The following is an 18654-nucleotide window of genomic DNA, read 5'->3' on the forward strand; positions in this document are numbered from 1 at the left end:
AAGTCTGTAGAAGCCATGGTCATTGAGACACTGGAAGTGTGATACGTCGGTCCAAACTGGACATGCTTGTTCAAGTTGTTGTTCGCGCTCCACCATTTTGAAAATTAAACGGTTGTCCCATACCGGAAACCCGGGTATCATCATAAAATCCGAGTTGAGGGTGTGTTCTGAAGGAATTTGCCCCCCCCCCCCCGCCAAGCAGTGGAAACAGCGCCAACCGAACGAAATGCTTTTCCGCTGGCACCGCTCCCACAAGTCAACCGGTGGGGGGCCAAGATTCCGCGCGTTCACTCCCGTGTTAACCCTTTGTACTGACTCCATGTTCCAAAAGTTTGAAGAAGGCTCACCGAAAACAGGTTGACAATTTATTCGTCAACAATGGTCAAAAACGGCAGTGTCTGATCCACGGTCCACAAAACAACGGACACATTGGAATGTTCCCGATAAGCGACCGTGTTATCTACATGTTCAGTTCTTTTTGAAAGCTGCGGTGGAGTGGGCCGGGCCGAAGGTGTGGCTGGGTGTTATCTTGGGATCATCCCTCAGGTTCGTGCGTTATCCTTCGTGGTTGCCACGGCGACCGACGCAGGTCTTGACGTCCAAGGCGTCCGCGCTATCAACTTTTATCTTGGTTGGGCGAGGGTGCTCTCCGATGCTACTTGTTTTAGGACATAGCGCCCTGCTGTTTGTCCTGGAGTCCCCGGGAGAACTGATTGCAAGAGTTGGTGCGTCAATCTTGCTCATGATGCGTTGGGCTTCTGTCATAAGATGGCGTTGTGTATCCTCTATTCTGCTTCTTTTCATTAAACTATGGTGTAAGTGCTATTTTAGTTTATATTAGATGTGTTAGAGTAATATAAACAGTCCTACAGTAAATATGAGAAATGATACTATCCCCTGATTGATTATATTACGTGTGTTAGAGTAATGCAAACAGTTATATGGTGTGTGCGAGAAAGGTAACTAACGTATTTTTCGTACTATAAGCCGCTACTTTTTTCCCTCATTTTGAGTCCTGCGGCTTATAGTTCAGTGTGGCTTATTTGTTAAGTTTTTTAGGTTAAAAAGTAACTCTTTATTTGACAGCGGCATCATAAGACTGCCATAAGACAGTCATAATTATGACATGACACTATCATGGGCATTAATGAATGCATATGACAAATGTCATTAAGTGTCCTCCGGCAAATTATGTCCAGCTCCGATCTTTTACATCCATTCAAAAGTGAGATAATTTGCCAGATGACACAAAATCGTTCATAAGCATTTATTCATTCTCATGGCAGTGTCATGTCATAATTATGATGGTCTTATGACAGTCTTATGGTGCCACTTGTTACCAAATACCATAACTAGCAATTCATGAAAACACTGGAACAGTAACTGAAGAAATATTTGGCGCAGAACATGAATTTTGATTGTTATTTACATTTGTAGTACTGCAATGCATGCTAGGAGGCATGTTGGACGACAACAGTGTTGACAGCAGGTGGCAGCACACTCAAAAAAACGGGGTGTTGAACTGACATAAAAAAATTATGGAAAGAATTTGCACCTGATAATATTGCTTTCCTTCAGCATTCAGCAATTGTGTTCTTTTAACATAAAGCACACATGTCTAGCCAACATTAGGTACTCATGTTGCGCGAACATAACGCACTCTTGTTGAGCCGACATAAGGCACTCATGTTCACCCCAAAATACATGTTGAACCGACATTAAAGAAATACATAATTTGCACCTGATTAAATTGGTTTCCTTCAGTATTTAACAATTGTGTTCTTTTAACATAAAGCACACAAGTTGAGCCAACATAAGGCACAACTAGGGCTGTCAAATTTATAGGGTTAACGGGTGGTAATTAATGTTTTTTAATTAATCACGTTAAAATATTTAACGCATGCCCGAAACGAACCACTCACGCCTTGCCGAAAAAACAGACTACAATGGCGCCATTTAACATGTATACAGAGCTAAGAGGCAGTGACAAGTGAGTGGAGTGGATACAGACATTCATTTGGACCGTGCTTTTAATTGGCAAAAGCTTTGACATCTCTCCCACAACAATTATTACTATTGAAGCGAGCGAGCTTTTTCTTAACACCCTGCATGGTACACAATGCAGAGAAGATATAGCATTTGCAGCCACCACACACAGTCATGGTTGTGAGATTTCATTTCCCATCATGCATTTGGGCAGAACAGTTAAATGGCTACAGTATCATTTACTGAAAGCTCAACAAATACACTAGATGGCAATATTTAGTCACAATATACAAACTCACATTTATCCTTTAAGAATCTATCCGTGGATCCCTTTCACAGAAAGAATATGTATAATGTTAATGCCAGCTTGTTGATCTGTTGTTATAATAAACAAATACAGTACTTATGTACAGTATGTTGAATGTCTTGTCTTATCTTTCCATTCCAACAATAATTTACAGAAAAATATGGCACATTTTAGAGATGGTTTGAATTGCGATTAATTACGGTTAATTAATTTCTAAGCTGTGATGAACTCGATTAAAATGTTTTAATTGTTTGACAGCCCTAATTTTAACATAAATGGCCGTCAATGGCATCAATTTATATATGCCTCAATGGAATCATTGGCATTAACAGTAGCGACATTCATGATAGTCATTGGCATGGACGTACATAGCTGTCATTGGTATTGACTTACAGTACTTAGGCGCTAGTTCAATGTCAATGGGCTGTAATGGTAAGTGGTCAAAAATCACAACCACCTATGTTTTCCTGTCATTGAAAACGAAGGGGAAATTCTTGCCATTAAAAATGAATGGAATTCCGGTCATTTTGATATTCAAACGGTGCCAGTCGGTCAAACGGTTTGGAGTCTCCAGAAATAAAAATAAAGTTGAGGAATTTTACTAGCTGGGCCTGTGCCTTGCAAAGCCCCATCTAATAATAAAAAAAAAATCACTTTTCACAAACAAAATAATAATTAAATGGTGACGGGTATTGGGCCGGCCGGCTCTACCACTGTCACTCTGTCACTTATTTTTTCAGGGAGTTGGCAACCCTACTTTTAAATCTCGCGAGAAATGACGAGACTATTGCAATTGGTTGGAAAGGCACGTTAACATTATGTTGCATCAACATGATCTAATCTAGCTACTCATTCATTGTTCTCGTTTATGCATGGACTGCATGATTTAATCATGCTCACCTTGGAAACATGATGTGTTCTTGCTGAAGATGCACATTGTCTTTTAGTAAACTTTACAAACTACTGGAGTCATTTTTTTGAGTGAGGTTGACTGTCTCCCTCAACGGAGCAGTGATGGCCAAATGAAGCTTCTTGAAGCAATAAAGCTTTTCACCCAATTGGTTCAAAGGTTCATGGTGGTTCATTTGGTCTTATGACAGTCTTATGATGCCGCTGTCAAATAAAGGGTGACTGGTTAAGATCTTTTGGTTTAAATATCCCATAACACAGTGAGGACAGCTGCGGCTTATAGTCCAGTGTGGCTTTCTTTATGAAGAAATTCCGTTTTTGTGTCAAATTTTGTGGGTGGTGGCTGATAGTCAAGGTGCGCCTTATAGTCCAGAAATTACGGTATTCCCTTCAATTTGCATGCAATGTTCCACTCAATGAGTAGTTTGTACCATAATTACGACATCTCATGAAGGCAGCATAACTCCGTAGTTCTTCAGTGCCTATACCCTTTCCAGTAGATTTGTCCAATCAGCCATGAGTGTACTGCTACTTTTTCTGGTTCCATAATGTAATTTTTTGTGTTTTGCACTTCAGGGCCACCGCACTTCTAGGATTATTTTCATCACTTCTTTTCGACAAACCCATCCAAGAAATGTGCAATATTTCGGAAAAAACCTCTGAGACTTTTTGTTCTATTTAAACATTGATCGCAGCTGCTCGTTCCTCCCCTGTCCGAGTTTATCTCCTCCGGGCCGAGCTCCCGCTTTGTCTCGGCTCCCGGTTCGATTTTTTTCTCACGTGGGCCGCTTCCCTATCCGTATGGATCCGGGGCGCCGGTGCGGGGGAAGCGGCGCAATGAACTCTGGGAGCTCGTCGGCGGAGGGAGTGGAAGGAAATGCCACCGAGCCGCCGGGCGACTCATAAATACTCTCAAGGACCGCGGCTTTACGACAAGTCAATAGCTGCTGTTATTAACACACGCGCGGGCGCGCGCAGAGCAAATAAAAACGGCACGTCAGCAGGATATGCAGATGCCTGCTGTCAAAATCTAAATCACCGTTGGCGGAACTACATAAACGGGAGTGCCAGGCCAGCAGAAAAGCCACGCGAAGGCCCGTTTCATTTTTAAGGGACAAGACTTTGCCACCGCCACTTCTTTAAAATGTCACTCCGTCAGGCTGGTGTTCACCCAAGCGTGAGGGGAAACAGCGAACCAGTAACTGCTGTCTACTGTGATATCATGATTCTTCTTCATACTGCCTGAAAGCAACTATCGACCACTTCATAACTGGCTCAAACCAGTGTTGTTTTCTTCAACGATGACTATAATGAAAATATTTCGTCGACAAACTTTTTCATGACAATAATGAGCTAAAAACGTGTTTTGGGAGACTAAAACATAACGAGACAAATGCCAGTTTTCGTCTGACGAGAACGAGACGAAAATGCGCCATAGTTTCCGTCACATGTTCACAATGTCTGACATTTTATGTGTTCTTAGCCTGCATCATAGCAGTGTCTGGCTGTGTCACTCATGTGATGAGCTGATCCCTCCCCCCAACCATAAGTGGAATTTAAGGGGCCCCGCGTGGTGGCCGAAAAGTGTCGTTGCATGTACCGTATTGGCCCGAATATAAGACAGTGTGTTTTGCATTGAAATAAGACTGAAAAAGTGCAGGTTGTCTAGACATTATACCCATTCACGACGCTAGATGGCGCCAGATATCATTGAAGCGATGTTCTGTCATGAGAGATCTCAGCTACTCTCAAGTTTAACCAGTTTGCATTCATTTATTGCAATGTTTTTCCGTATTCAGATTTGTTTCAAGACTACAGTTACTGTTAGACTTCACTTTGATGGTTAATGCAGTTATTGCAATTTTGTTGTTTTATCACAATAGATTGGTTTGTTTACATTTCAAAAACCAGGAGCCATTCATTTACAAATGTGATTGCACTTTAGTTTACATATTTAAATGTTGAGATATTAAGATTTGAATGAGGCAAAATAACATGCTTTTTCTCTCAAATATGTTGTTATAATCATTTGTTTCAGATGAACTGTAATTATTTTCTGTATAAAAATTCATTTGGTGTTCAAAAAGTCTTTTTACAAACTTGACCCCCTCTTTTTCAAGGCTCGTCTTATAATCAGGGCCGTCTTGATATTCGGGCCAATATGGTAATTGACTTTCCTCGATTATATATATATATATATATATATATATATATATATATATATAAACGTTATAAAGCAATAAAACTTCAACAAAGATGAATGAAATGAACAAAAATACATATTTTATAATGGGTCGAAATTATTTTTTGATCACCTTAGACAGTCATTTGCTTTGCATATAATTTAAAGTGTATATATTATATATATATATATAGAAAAAATATTTTTTTAAATTATTTTTTTCTTTGATTTAAAAATATTTTTTTTTGATTGAAGCAACTTTTTGGGGGGTTGAATGATTTAGACACAAATGTCCTAATCATAATATGGCCCAAACACAAAAATGATTTCTTCAATCAAAGAGAACTTTTTCAATGAAAAATTAAATGAATCAATAAATAAATCAAATGCAAATTTTTCAATCGCAAATATTTTTTCGCATTCAAAAACTTTTTTCTGATTGAATTTTTTTTTTTTTTAAGTTAAGTGATTTTTCTTTTTGAAAATTGATATTTTTTGAAGCAACTTTTTTCTGATTGAATAATAACAAAAATGTCCCAGCCAAAATGTGACCCAAACACAAATCGACATTACTTCAACAACTACAACAAAAGTTGCTTCAATCAAAAAAAAAAAAAAAAAAGAAGTAATCAAAGAAAAATAGCTTTCACGTGCATTTTTTTTTGGGGGGGGGGGGGGAGTTTTTAAGTTTCAAATTTATTTTTGCATTCAAACACTTTTTTTTTTTTTTTTTATTGAAGCAACTTTTTTTGCTTGAAAATATATATTTTGATTGAAGCAACTTTTTTTTTTTTTTAATTGAAGCAACTTATTTTTGATTGAATAATTAAAACACTAACTAACCTCCATATGCCTCCGCCCAGGGCATATAATTTTTGACTGGGGTAACTACATTGGCACGACACCGGCGGGCATACCAAATTCAATGGATGACAATCTTGGTGAAAAGTATTACCTAAGAAGCCCGATTTAGAATTCCCCTCAAGATTGATGGGAAACAAAAATGCTTATTGTCAACTAATTATTATAAATAGTCTTGTAAGTTAATTTCATTGCTGACACTGCGTTTTGGGGTCATCAACATGTTGTGCCCCCAATGCCCCAAAAGTCAAACTCCGTCTATGCCCCCAACTCATCAGTGTCCTCTCCAGGCTTGCTTTTTCTCATCACACCTCATCCTCACCGTGAAGCATGGTGGAGGGAGCATCACGATTTGGGGCTGTTTTGCTACCTCGAGGCCTGGACAACTTGCAGTCATTAATGGAAGAATGAATTTAAAAGTATGTTTTGCAGGAAAACCTGAGGCCGTCTGTCAGACCGTTGAAGCTGAAAGATGGATGGATGCTGCAACAAGACAATGATCCAAAACACAGAAGTAAATCAACTTCAAAATGGTTTCAGAAGAACAAAATACACATTCTCGAGTGGCCAAATCCAGACTTGAACCCCATTGAGATGCTGTGGCATGACCTAAAGACAGCGATTCATGCCAGACATCTGACTGAACTACAGCAGTTTTTTAGAGAAGAATGGGCCAAGATTAGTCCTGATTGATGTGCCAGACTGACCTTGAAGCATCTGGTTGAAGTTATTGCTGCCACACGGGGGGGGGGGGGGGGGGGGGTTCATGCTATCCTCATTAAAATATGAAAACCTATAAATTTTTGGGTAGTTTTTGTTAAAGCAGACACTGTTTTTTCATCTGTGTGATTTTGACAAAGATCTGATCACATTTCATGGGGATTTTATGCAGAAATTCCAAAAGTTTCAGATACTTTTTCCGACCACTGTATTTGCGCTTCAGGAAGATAAACACTTCCTGAAATTTGTTCACAAGCTTTCTATTGTAATTATGCCAGTCTTTCATATTCATCTTCTCTCCACCTGTGGAGAGAAGATGCCTTTTTCTCACCTCACCTCCATTTTTAATCTGCGATACAGGCTCATCATTAATTCAACAACGGTGTGAATCTACACTGTGTGTGTAATACACACACTGGCTGAAGAGAAGAGACTGTTAAAAAAAAAAAAAAAGCTTTTTACCTATTGACCTGACTTAACATTTAAAATTAAAGTTTGAAGACAAGGTTAAGGCTTCAAACAAGGTTCAGACTAGTAGCAAATGTACCTTTCACATTCAGATTTAATCTTTACGTACAATGATGCCATCTAAAAGTAAGTCTTCTAACTGGAGTACACATTTGAAATGAAAACAGAAAGGTATTTTCCGAAAGCAAAATTCTTGGCCGAAGCAGAAAACCAAATATTGGAATTGACAACCCCGCCGCCACTGTGTGACATGACCCGGGGTAGTTTTGTGTGATTTTTCCGCTTCGAAAGGTGAGAATAAGGCTTTGAAACATCACTCGGTTCGGGTTAGCATGTCGGCTAGCTGTCACGCCTCTTGGTTTGTTTACGCTCTCCGAACCCGGGGCAGGGAAACGACAAAAGCCGGACTAACTTCGGTGGCATAAAGGTGCAAGAAGTCGACATTTTTTTACTATTACGAAGTAATTTGGCCCTATCGTACTGAATCAATACATTTTTAATATTTCATATTCCATATAGCACAAGACTTATTTGTCATGACCATTTATTTAGCAATTGTGGAAAAATACTTCGCTAAAAAGAATATCCTGTAAAAATATTGGAGCAGAGAGATTAAAACATTGATGACATTTTGCTGCTTTCTGTCACATTTTCCTCGTTCTGAATCTTCCCCCTCAATGGGCTGAATTGTAAACCAGCTAAAATCGTTACTCTGCCTTCGTCATCACCCAGCTGGAGGCGCTACAGTGCTATAATGACAGGCAGGGGCTAAACAGCAGATTAAAAGACTAATTTCCCGTCATCCGCGCTTTGCTAAATTGTTGTATATAGTCAAATCGTCTTATAATATGATTGTAATTCACATAATGCTATTTAAGACTTTTTTTTTATCCTGTCATAGGCACTTTAAGGTTTCCAAATGAAGCTTTTAAACCAGCGTTTCATGTTTCAAATTAGAGTTTGAACCTGAGCTTAGTGTTTTAAATTTGGCTTTTGAAATCTCCAGCGCCTTATTTTAAAAGGGCTTTCATTTTTGCGGCCATGTCTGAGTGCTCGGCGGGCACTAATCCGATTTGGACGTCACGGCCTATTCGTCCGCCGCCGCTAAATTTCCCGACCACAAATGAAGGCTAATGGGGAGAAGCTCGGCGTAATTGTCTGTCCATTAGCCGCCACGCCCGGGCCTAATTGGCCGGCCCGGCCTGGACAATTTGGTTAGCCGTTGCCGGGGTAATTACGAGAAAAACAGCCTTGTTTTTTTAGGTTTTAGCACTGGCGGTTGTTTATACGACAGTTGTTTGTTTAGGGTTTCAAATGAAGGGTTAACTCTTTATAGGGCACTCCAATGAATTTATTGGTTACCACTGACGGCGCAAGATGTCCATTCGACCATCCCAGTCAAAATGGTTTGGAGTGGTGGTTTTCAGTGGCACTGAAAGTTGAGCATTCTCAGCCATTGCTCCCTGTTTAAATGAATTGGACATCAGTTGTTGTCAGTTAGTTGGCAGGTAGTGATTTAAGACTCAGAAAAATTCATAACTATTAAAATTTTGTATTAAAATATATATATATATATATTGAAGGTTGTTGATACTAAAAACAAAACATTGATTTTTTTCTTCCTAAATTACAACTAACAAAAATAGATAAATAAATAAAAAAATAAAAAATAAAAAAAACTCATTTTGATCCGAAAGTAAACAATTTTTTAGCACAAACTATTTTTCCCCAACCGAATTCTCAGTGTTTTCAACCAAAAAAAAAAAAAAAAAAAATCAACATTTACCACACAAACTTTTGAACTATCAAAAATTCATAAAGATTCATCAATATCTTAATTATGCATTAATATCATTTTCTTTTTAAAGTTTGTCTGAAACATAATTAAAGTTTTTTGTTCTTCAAGTACACACTTTTTGATCAAAAATGGAAATTTTTGGGTGGACCAAACATGATTCCCCGCAAACACGTACACTTTTTTTGGAACAAAAAGTGTCCTATTATGAACAAAAAAAACTCAACGTTACAAAAATGAAACAATTTGACAAAAAAAAAACTGGTAAATATTAATTCATTTGCTGCTACACCTGCCACTTCAGAAAAATTTGTATCTACTGAAATTTTTTAGAGGTTTGTTGGGACCAAAAACAAAACATTGATTTTTTTTTCTGAAATTACAACTAACTCAAAAAAAAGGAAAAAAAATCATTTTAGTTCAAAAGTAAACCATTTTTGAACACAAACTATTTTTTTTTTTCAACCAAATACCCAGTGATTTGGACCAAAAAAAAAAAAAAAACATTTACCAAACAAACTTTTGAAATATCAAAAATTCATAAAGATTCTCTAATTAATATCTTTTTTTTTTTAAGTTTGTCTGAAACATGATTAAAGTTTTTTGTTTCTCATTTGCTGCCACACCTCCCACGTCAGGAAAATTCGTATATACTGAAATTATATAGAGGTTTGTTTGGACCAAAAACGAAACATTGATTTTTTTAAAAATTACAACAAAAAGTAAACCGTTTTTATTATTACATTAAACCTTTTGACTATCAAAACTCATAAAGATGCATTAATATCATAATTATTTATTAAAATGTTTTTTTTTTATTAAAGTTTGTTTGGAACATAAATTACATTTTTCTGTTCTTCAAGTACTCAATTTTTGATCAAAAATGGAACATTTTGAGGGAACCTCTCATAAACACACAAAAACGTTTATTTTTATTTTGCCCACAAATTATCCTGTTATGAATTTAAAAATCGTAACTATTGAAATTTTGTATTAAATTATTTTCTTGATGTTTTTGTTTTGGGACCAAAAACGAAACTTTTTCTTAGATTACAAAAAAAAAAAAAAAAATGCCTTTGATGGCAAATTATTATTATTATTTTCAACAAAATCAACAAATTAAAAAAAAACAAAAAAAAAACACTTATAATTTTTTTTTTTCCTTTACAAAAATGAAACATAATTGACAAAAAATAACCAAATATTAAATTTTGGACGAACGTAAACTCATGAAGATCCATAAATATCTTAAATATGTCCTCAAATAACTTTTGTTAATTCATTTTGTTTGAAACATTTTGTTCTTCAAGTCGACAAATTTGACCAAAAATTATCCTATTATAAACAAAAATCAACATTTTCAACTTTCCAAAAATATTAATCCATTTCACCTTCCACTTAATAGGGATTGGACGTATTTGGCTGTCAATGGCAGTCAATCAGTTAAGGATTAACGTTTGATACCCCAAAAAAGAAAAAGTACAATTGTGTTCCATTTTATTCCAATTACGGTCAAATATCGTTTTTGTTGGTCTGAACCGCATCTCCATGGCAACTGTGATGCATTTGCAGTCTTGCGGGATTTACAAATAGAGCCAAACAAGCCCAAACAGCATCCGTTTCATCTTTCCCGACCGGCCATTTTTGCTTCAAATGACAGCAAAGGCATTCAGAAAGATGGCGTGACCAATTTGACTCATTTGTGCATCAAACAAAATATCAAATTCAATATATCTCAATATATATAGTATATGTTGTGTACAATATATACTGTATTTTTTTTTTACCTTCTAAATTTTACCCCAGTGTAATCCAAAGTTTCTTGAAAAGAAGTAAAATGGCCTCCGAGGACAATAAAATAGTAAGGCGAGCCTCGTCCCTAGGGTACTCATTTAATATAGCACGTAATTCTTGAATATGATATATAATATAATCATTTAGAGCATCAGTGAATCAAATAATTGTAGAAGAAAAAAAAAAGATTTTTGTGCTTTTGGCCATTTTCTGGGAGAAGAGGCGCTCCCCTTTCTTTCTTCTTATCCAAATGAAGTATTAATATGCGATATGCATAATTGACTAGCCGTCGCTGCAAGTGCTCTTCATGAAATGGGTGACAAGGTAGGAGAGTAAACAAGAAGAACTCTATTAGATTTAATTAGCGCAACCTTTTGAATCTTTAAAAAAAAAAAAAAAAAAAAAAAAGTCGTCATGACTGACAATTGATTCTTAATTAGAATAGGATTTTACGGAATTATCTGGTAAACGTTATAATGATATAGCATTTAAGCTAGCGGACCTTTGCCATGAAAGTTAGCTAATTGTTGTAACATTAGCAATATATAGCATTTAAGCTAGCAGACTTGCTATGCAAGTTAGCCAATTGTTGTAAACATTAGCATTATGTAGCATTTAAGATAGCGTACCTTTTCTATGCAAGTTAGCCTATTGTTGTAACATTAGCATTACATAGCATTTAAGCTAGCGGACCTTTGCTATGCAATTAGCCAATTTTTGGATACATTAGCATTATATAGCATTTAAGCTAGCAGACTCTTGCAATGCAAGTTATCCAATTGTTATTACATTAGCATTATATGGCATTTAAGCTAGCGGACCTTGGCTATGCAAGTTAGCCAATTGTTGTAAACATTAGTGTTTCATAGCATTTAAGCTAGCGGACGTTTGCTACGCAAGTTAGCCAATTGTTTGATACATTAGCATTATATAGCATTTAAGCTAGCGGACATTTGTTCTGCAAGTTAGCCAATTGCAACAATACAACGGTTGGCTAACATGCGTCGTAAAAATGCTAGCATTTAAGTGAACGTATTTTTGCTTTGCAAGTTAGCCAGTTGTAACGATGCAACAGTTGGCTAACTTGCATAGCAAAAGTATGCTAACTCAAATGCTATATAATGCCAATTTTTCCCAGATTTTTTCCGGTGCGCACCAGATTGTTACTAGTGGGCACTAGAGCCTATCTGATCATTTCCTGTTGATTTTGGGGCATTTACGGGTCACTTTCTGTTGTTTTTGTGGTACTGGGGTATTTCACGCCATTTCCTGTTGATTTACGGTCATTTCTTGTTGATTTGGCGTAATAATAATGTTTGGTTAAAAATAGTTCACTTTTGTTAAAAATAAAGATGTCCGATCACGTCATTTTCAAAGTATCGGAATCGGCAAAAAAATATCAGACATGCCTTTTTTTAATATATTTTTTAATTAAATCGTTTTCTAATTGTATTTAACGTTTCAGACAAAATGTCTTACACTCATCCAGAGTCTTTATTTTTGGCTTAAAGTAGGGCTATCAAATTTATCGCGTCAACGGTGGTAATTTTTTATTTTTTTTTAATTAATCACGTTAAAATATTTAATGCAATTAACGCATGCGCTGCATGACCCACTCACGCATTATCGCGTTCAATCTATAATGGCGCTGTTTTACCTATATATAAAGTTAAAAGGCAGCATAAAATGAGTAGAGGGAATTTTGGCAGCCTTTGAAGCTATTTTTTAATTGGCTAAAGTCTTACTATCCCTCTCTCAACAATTAGAAATATCGTGGGAAGCAATGTGGGGAAGAAAGGTAGTAGTTGATCTTTTTCTTAACACCCTATGTCATTTCCCAACGCAGAGAAGATATATCAATTGGTGCCACTATGCACAGTCGTGGCTGCACTTCCCATCATGCATTTGAGTGGAACAGTTAAATGGCTACAGTATCATTTACTGAAAGCTCAACAAATACACTAGATGGCAATATTTAGTCACTGAGATAAGACAGATTTTCTTCTGCTGGGAAACATGTAGCCTTGTTTTGGATCCAGAATTGTCCCTCCGTCGTCTGTTTTTGCCTTGTTTTTTACCATTGTCGACGAATAAATTGTCAACCTGTTTTCGGCTAGTGTTCTTCAAGCTTTTGAAACATGGAGTCAGTGTGCAAAGGGTTAACACAGGAACGCGCGGAGTTTAGCTTCCTCCTGGCCTGGCTCTTCGGGGGCGTCGAGCGGCTGAGCACATTTCCGTTCTGTTGCCGGCCTCCCCGTGGGGTTTGGGGCTGGGAGGACTAAATTCCTTCAATATACAAAGTCACATTTCTCCTTTAAGAATTACAAGTCTTTCTATCCGTGGATCCCTCTCACAGAAAGAATGTTAATAATGTAAATGCCATCTTGAGGATTTATTGTCATAATAAACAAATACAGTACTTATGTACTGTATGTTGATTGTATATATTCGTCCGAGTTTTATTCATTTTTTTTTTTTTTTTTTTTAATGCATTGCCAAAATGTACAGTATATGATCGGGAAAAATTATCAGGAATGATTGGAATTGAATCGGGAGCAAAAAAAAAAAAAGCAATCGGATCGGGAAATATCGGGATTGGCAGATACTGAAACTAAAATGATCGGGATCGGATCGGGAGCAAAAAAACATGATCGGAACAATCCTAATAATAATGTTTGTTTAAAAATAGTTCACTTTTGTTAAAAATAATGATAGTTGGTAATAAAAAAAAATAAAAAAAACATTTTTAATTTGTGGTCAAAATTGGTGTGTGTTTGCTTTAAAAAATGGATTCATGTTTTAAAACAACAAAAAATGTTGTCAATAGTTGTTGGACAACTATTGACAAATACCTCAATGAATTCTTTCATCAGTCTACTACTAGAAAAGGACAAGCTCATCCCTCCTCCAATTTCACTTTCAGCTTCTCCCACTCCAGCCAGGATGAATTGCTGCTATTGGCATAGAAGGTGTGTTAAATTTTACATGGATTCCCTTTCAAGTGTCAAGAGATAAAAAGAAACCTGCCTTGTGTGTGATTTTTTTCCCCCCTTACGTGTTCACTGAAGAAGACGAAGAAGGAGGCCAGGTCGGAGAAGACCATGGAAAGTGACTTATGTGTATGATTCATACCAGATTTATAACCCGACATTAAAAGTTATGGATTAACATTAACCTTTTTTTTTTTTTTTAAATAAGAAAAACAACAAAATATTTAAGTCGCACTTGAGTATAAATCGCAGGCCAGCCCAGAATATATATATATATATATATATATAAATATATTTTTTTTCCAGCTGAAAGCTTTCTTTTACACATTCAAATACCGGATGGACACCTTTGCCTATTGACATCATTAGTATTTCATATTTTACTGACTCTTTACATTTCACACTTTTGATTAAAAAGTCACCATTAGCATGATATCATTCCCGCGCTATTTTTTCAGTCCCTAAGCGTCCTAAACCAAAGTCTTTGTCGGTTTTCTCCCGATTTGGGTTATGATTTGAAGCAGAAGAATTCAGAGACTCCGTGTGTCGTCTTTGATGACTCATTTTGGCCTCCGGGGTTGAGTTTTGAGAGGAGGAGGAAGCGACAAAAGAGTCGCGACGCCCCACGGAGAAGAAAACGAAGAAGCCACACCCCGGGCCGAGACTCCCCACCTGAAACCCGGCGGGGTTTGCCTTCCTGTTGCTGGATCGCTAACGGCGGCTACCGCTCAGCTAGCGTCGCTCTTGCCCGCCGCTTGCATCATTGCCTCCGCGTTCGCGGGTCTTTTCCTCTCCGGCATGCAGATGATGGGAAAATGAAAGGAGGGGACGAAGGAGGTGACCCTGACCCAGATACAATCGCGCCGGGCCCTTGACCTCCTTGATGAAGTCGAGCAGAGTGGATTATGGGAGACTTTGACGGACGCCAGGGAAAGGAAAAGTCATGGTGGCGTTCCTGCGCGTGCACACTTGATAGAAAAAAACATAGTCAACACCAGGTGTGGAATGTCGCGTTACATTTACACCATACAAGGGACGCTCAGCTTCCCCTAAAATGTCCAAATATAATTGATCAAATTTACACTGTTGTGTGTACATGTCATTGACCAAATATGCGCTGTATTTTATATATGTATATATATTTTATATACTAAATTTATTTATTCAAAATATGGACAATTTCTGACCGTTAAGTACTATTATGGACCAAAAATGAACGTTTATTGACCAGAAATTTCAGAATTTTTGGAGAATAATTAATTATTTAGGACAAAATAATAATATATATATATTTTGTTTTGTCCAAAAAGGTTTAACACCTTTGACCAAAAATTAACTTTATTTTTAAAACCAAAAATTTCAACCACAATTAACCATTTTGAACCAAAATGTGGGCAATTTTTCACCGGTAATGAACCATCTTGGACCATAAATTTAAAATTATTGACCAGAAATTTGAAACTTTTTGGACCAAAATGAATTATTTTGGACAAAATAATGAACCTTTTTACAAAAAAAAAACAAACAAAAACAAAAAAATTAACCAATACTTTTAACCATTTTGAACCAAAATGTGGACACATTTTGACCATTAATTAACCATATTTGACCTAAACTTCATCACTTTGGCCAAAAAAAGGAATCAATTTTTGGGGCGCATCTAGTCATTTGGAAAATAAAAAAGATTTTGACCAAAATATTTAATAATAGCTAATATTTTTAAAAATCTATTCTTTTCCCCTTAAATCAAATATTAACAAATTTCAACCATGATTATTAATTCTGAACCAAAAAAATGTTCAGACAAAATAAAAATTATTATTATTATTTTTTTAAGTATATTAAAAGATTATTTTAAAAGAAAGCTTAACTAAAATTTAAAGCAAATATTAACAATTTTAAGCAGAAATGGACTAATGGACTAAAAATCCTTAAACTAAAAATTCACTCATTTTAACCGAGATTAACCATTATGAACCAAAATGTGGGCAATTTTTGACCTTTAATTAACCTATTTGACCTTTTGCCAAAAAAAACGAATCATTATTAACCAAAAATGAACCACTTTTGACCAAATATTAACAATTTTAACCAGAAATGTCCATTTTTTTGGAGCACAATTCATCTTTTGTAATGAAATGATGAAACTTTTTAGGCAAACAAAAACCCCTTAGGACCAAAAATTAACCACATTTGGCCTAAAATTAACAATCAATGACCAGAAACCTTTGGACCAAAATTTTGAACAAAATAATTAACTTTTTACAAAAAAAATAAATAAATAAATAAATTAAATAAATAAATATATAAATAAAATCCTTAAACCAAACATTCGCACATTTTAACCATGATTAACCATTTTCAACCAAAATCTAGGCAAATTTTGACCATTAATTAACCATATTTGACCTAAACTTAATCTCTTTGGCCAGAAAATGAATCATTGTTAACCAAAAATGGACCACTTTTGACCAAATATTAACAATTTTAATCAGAAATGTCCAAATTTTGGAGCACAATTCATCTTTTGTGATGAAATGATGAACCTTTTTAGGCAAACAAATTTACTTTGGACCAAAAATTAGCCATATTTGATCAAATATTAACAATCCTAACCATATAGTTTTAATTTTAGAACATTTTGGACAAAGAGTTTTACAAAAATGAACTGGTTTTTACGTACATTAACAATCCCAAAACTCCATTTGATTTACAAGCACTTTCGTTCAATATTGATTTTTCCTGTAACAGAGCAGTGCAATGTAAGCCATGTTTTTTTTTTTTTTTTGGAGGTGCGATGCTTTTGTGTGGGCATCGTGAAGTCAGTGAAGGTTCTTTTTGACATGACTGACAGGGATAGGCCCAGGTCGCTGGTCCAGATCCACCAGGACCCGGTCCGTGTCGGCCTCCTGTCAATCAAAATCCGCCTGGCGTTCGCTCCGGTCTGCCATTTTGTTTGAGCGCCCAAGGCGACGGCTGGCTGAGACGGCGCGAAAGCCACAGAATCATTTCTTCACAATCCGTCTCTGGGAAGAGCAACATTTTCTTCTTGAAAACATTTTTCAGACGATATTGGATGAAGTACTGGTTCGCATCTACTTTTCTAGTACACAGATTAAGTTATTCAGCGTACAAAAGATAATACGCCCTGTAATAGATGGTAGAATATTTTAAAAGCCGCTCCTGCAACCCTATTGGTCAGAATCTTTCCCATGATGCTCAGTACCATGTTGACAGGCACACTGTAGCTCATTCGTACTAAATCACATCTTTATATTTTCACAATGGCAGCGTAAAAACGTAGATTTTTTAGTTCGAGTGCGTGCATTTGGCTCACTCTCATATCCTGAATTCCATTGGTTTGTTCGCCCCCTCCTGGCCAAAATGGCTTGGACGTCTGCACCGTCAACGGCATCAAATGAGCGACCCAAAAACATTCGCAGAGATAGGTTGTGGCCCAAAAATGTAATTGCATGTAATTGACTTTCCTATATATGGATTTAAAATAAAGACCTAGCCGGTAAAATGTTGTCCATAAAAGTTGTAAAGCAATAAAACAAACAACAAAAATAATTGAGATGGCAAAAAATCCTACAAAATATTTCATGATGGGTTAAAATTATTTTTTGAAGAAATCATGTGACTTGCAGCTTTGATAAGCTTGATTGCAAAATCAGAGCAACACCCTGTGAACAAAAACTTGACTAAGGATGCATAGGGAAGCAGTCGGAAGCCTTATATATCTTTTTGCACAAGACCTGACTTAAGCTATGTGGTAAGCAGGTTATCACAGTACTTTAATGAACCCACGGAGGAGCAGTGGACTACTGTAAAACATGTCTTACGATACCTAAAAGGTACTTCCAAAAAGACCAAATACTAATTTTTCACCGTTATTTCCAAATAAATTCTTTAAAAATCAAACAATGTCATTTTCTGGGGTTTTCCACATTCTGTCTCTCATGGTTGAGGTTTACCCATGTTGAAAATTACAGGCCTCTCTAATATTTTCAAGTGGGAAAACTTGCATAACTAGTGGTTGACAATATACTTATTTGCCCCACTGTACCTAAAAGGTACTGCCTAAAGAGCCTTAGATTCAAGAGACGACAATGTGAAACTTTGTCGTTGTATACAGGCATATAGTGATGCTGACTGAGCAGCTGATACTAGCCACAGGCGCACTACTTCAGGATACTGTGTTTTCATCAGCAAGAATAGTTCTCCAATTTCTTGGAAAACAAAGAAACAACCTACAGTCGCACGATCAACCTGTGAAGCTGAATATATGGCAATGGCTTCAACCATACAAGAACGCCTATATTTAGAACAACTACAAGGTAACATTGATCATTATCAGTACACTCCAACAACTGTACACGATGACAACCAGGGGACAATCGCTCTTGCCAAAAATCCTATTAACAGACAGAGATGCAAGCACGTAGACATAAAATATCATTTTATTAGATCTTCTGTGAATCAGGAAAGAGTAACATTGACGTATTGCCCAATGGATGACATGATAGCTGGTATCATGACAAAACCTGTAACAAAGTTAAAATTGAAGAAGTTTGACAGTGATATTTTTGGAATTTGAAATATAAAAGTTCATTTGTTTGTTTAAAAAGGGCATCAACAT

This window comes from Corythoichthys intestinalis, chromosome 11 (genome assembly GCF_030265065.1).
Source record: "Corythoichthys intestinalis isolate RoL2023-P3 chromosome 11, ASM3026506v1, whole genome shotgun sequence".
Lineage (NCBI taxonomy): Eukaryota > Metazoa > Chordata > Actinopteri > Syngnathiformes > Syngnathidae > Corythoichthys > Corythoichthys intestinalis.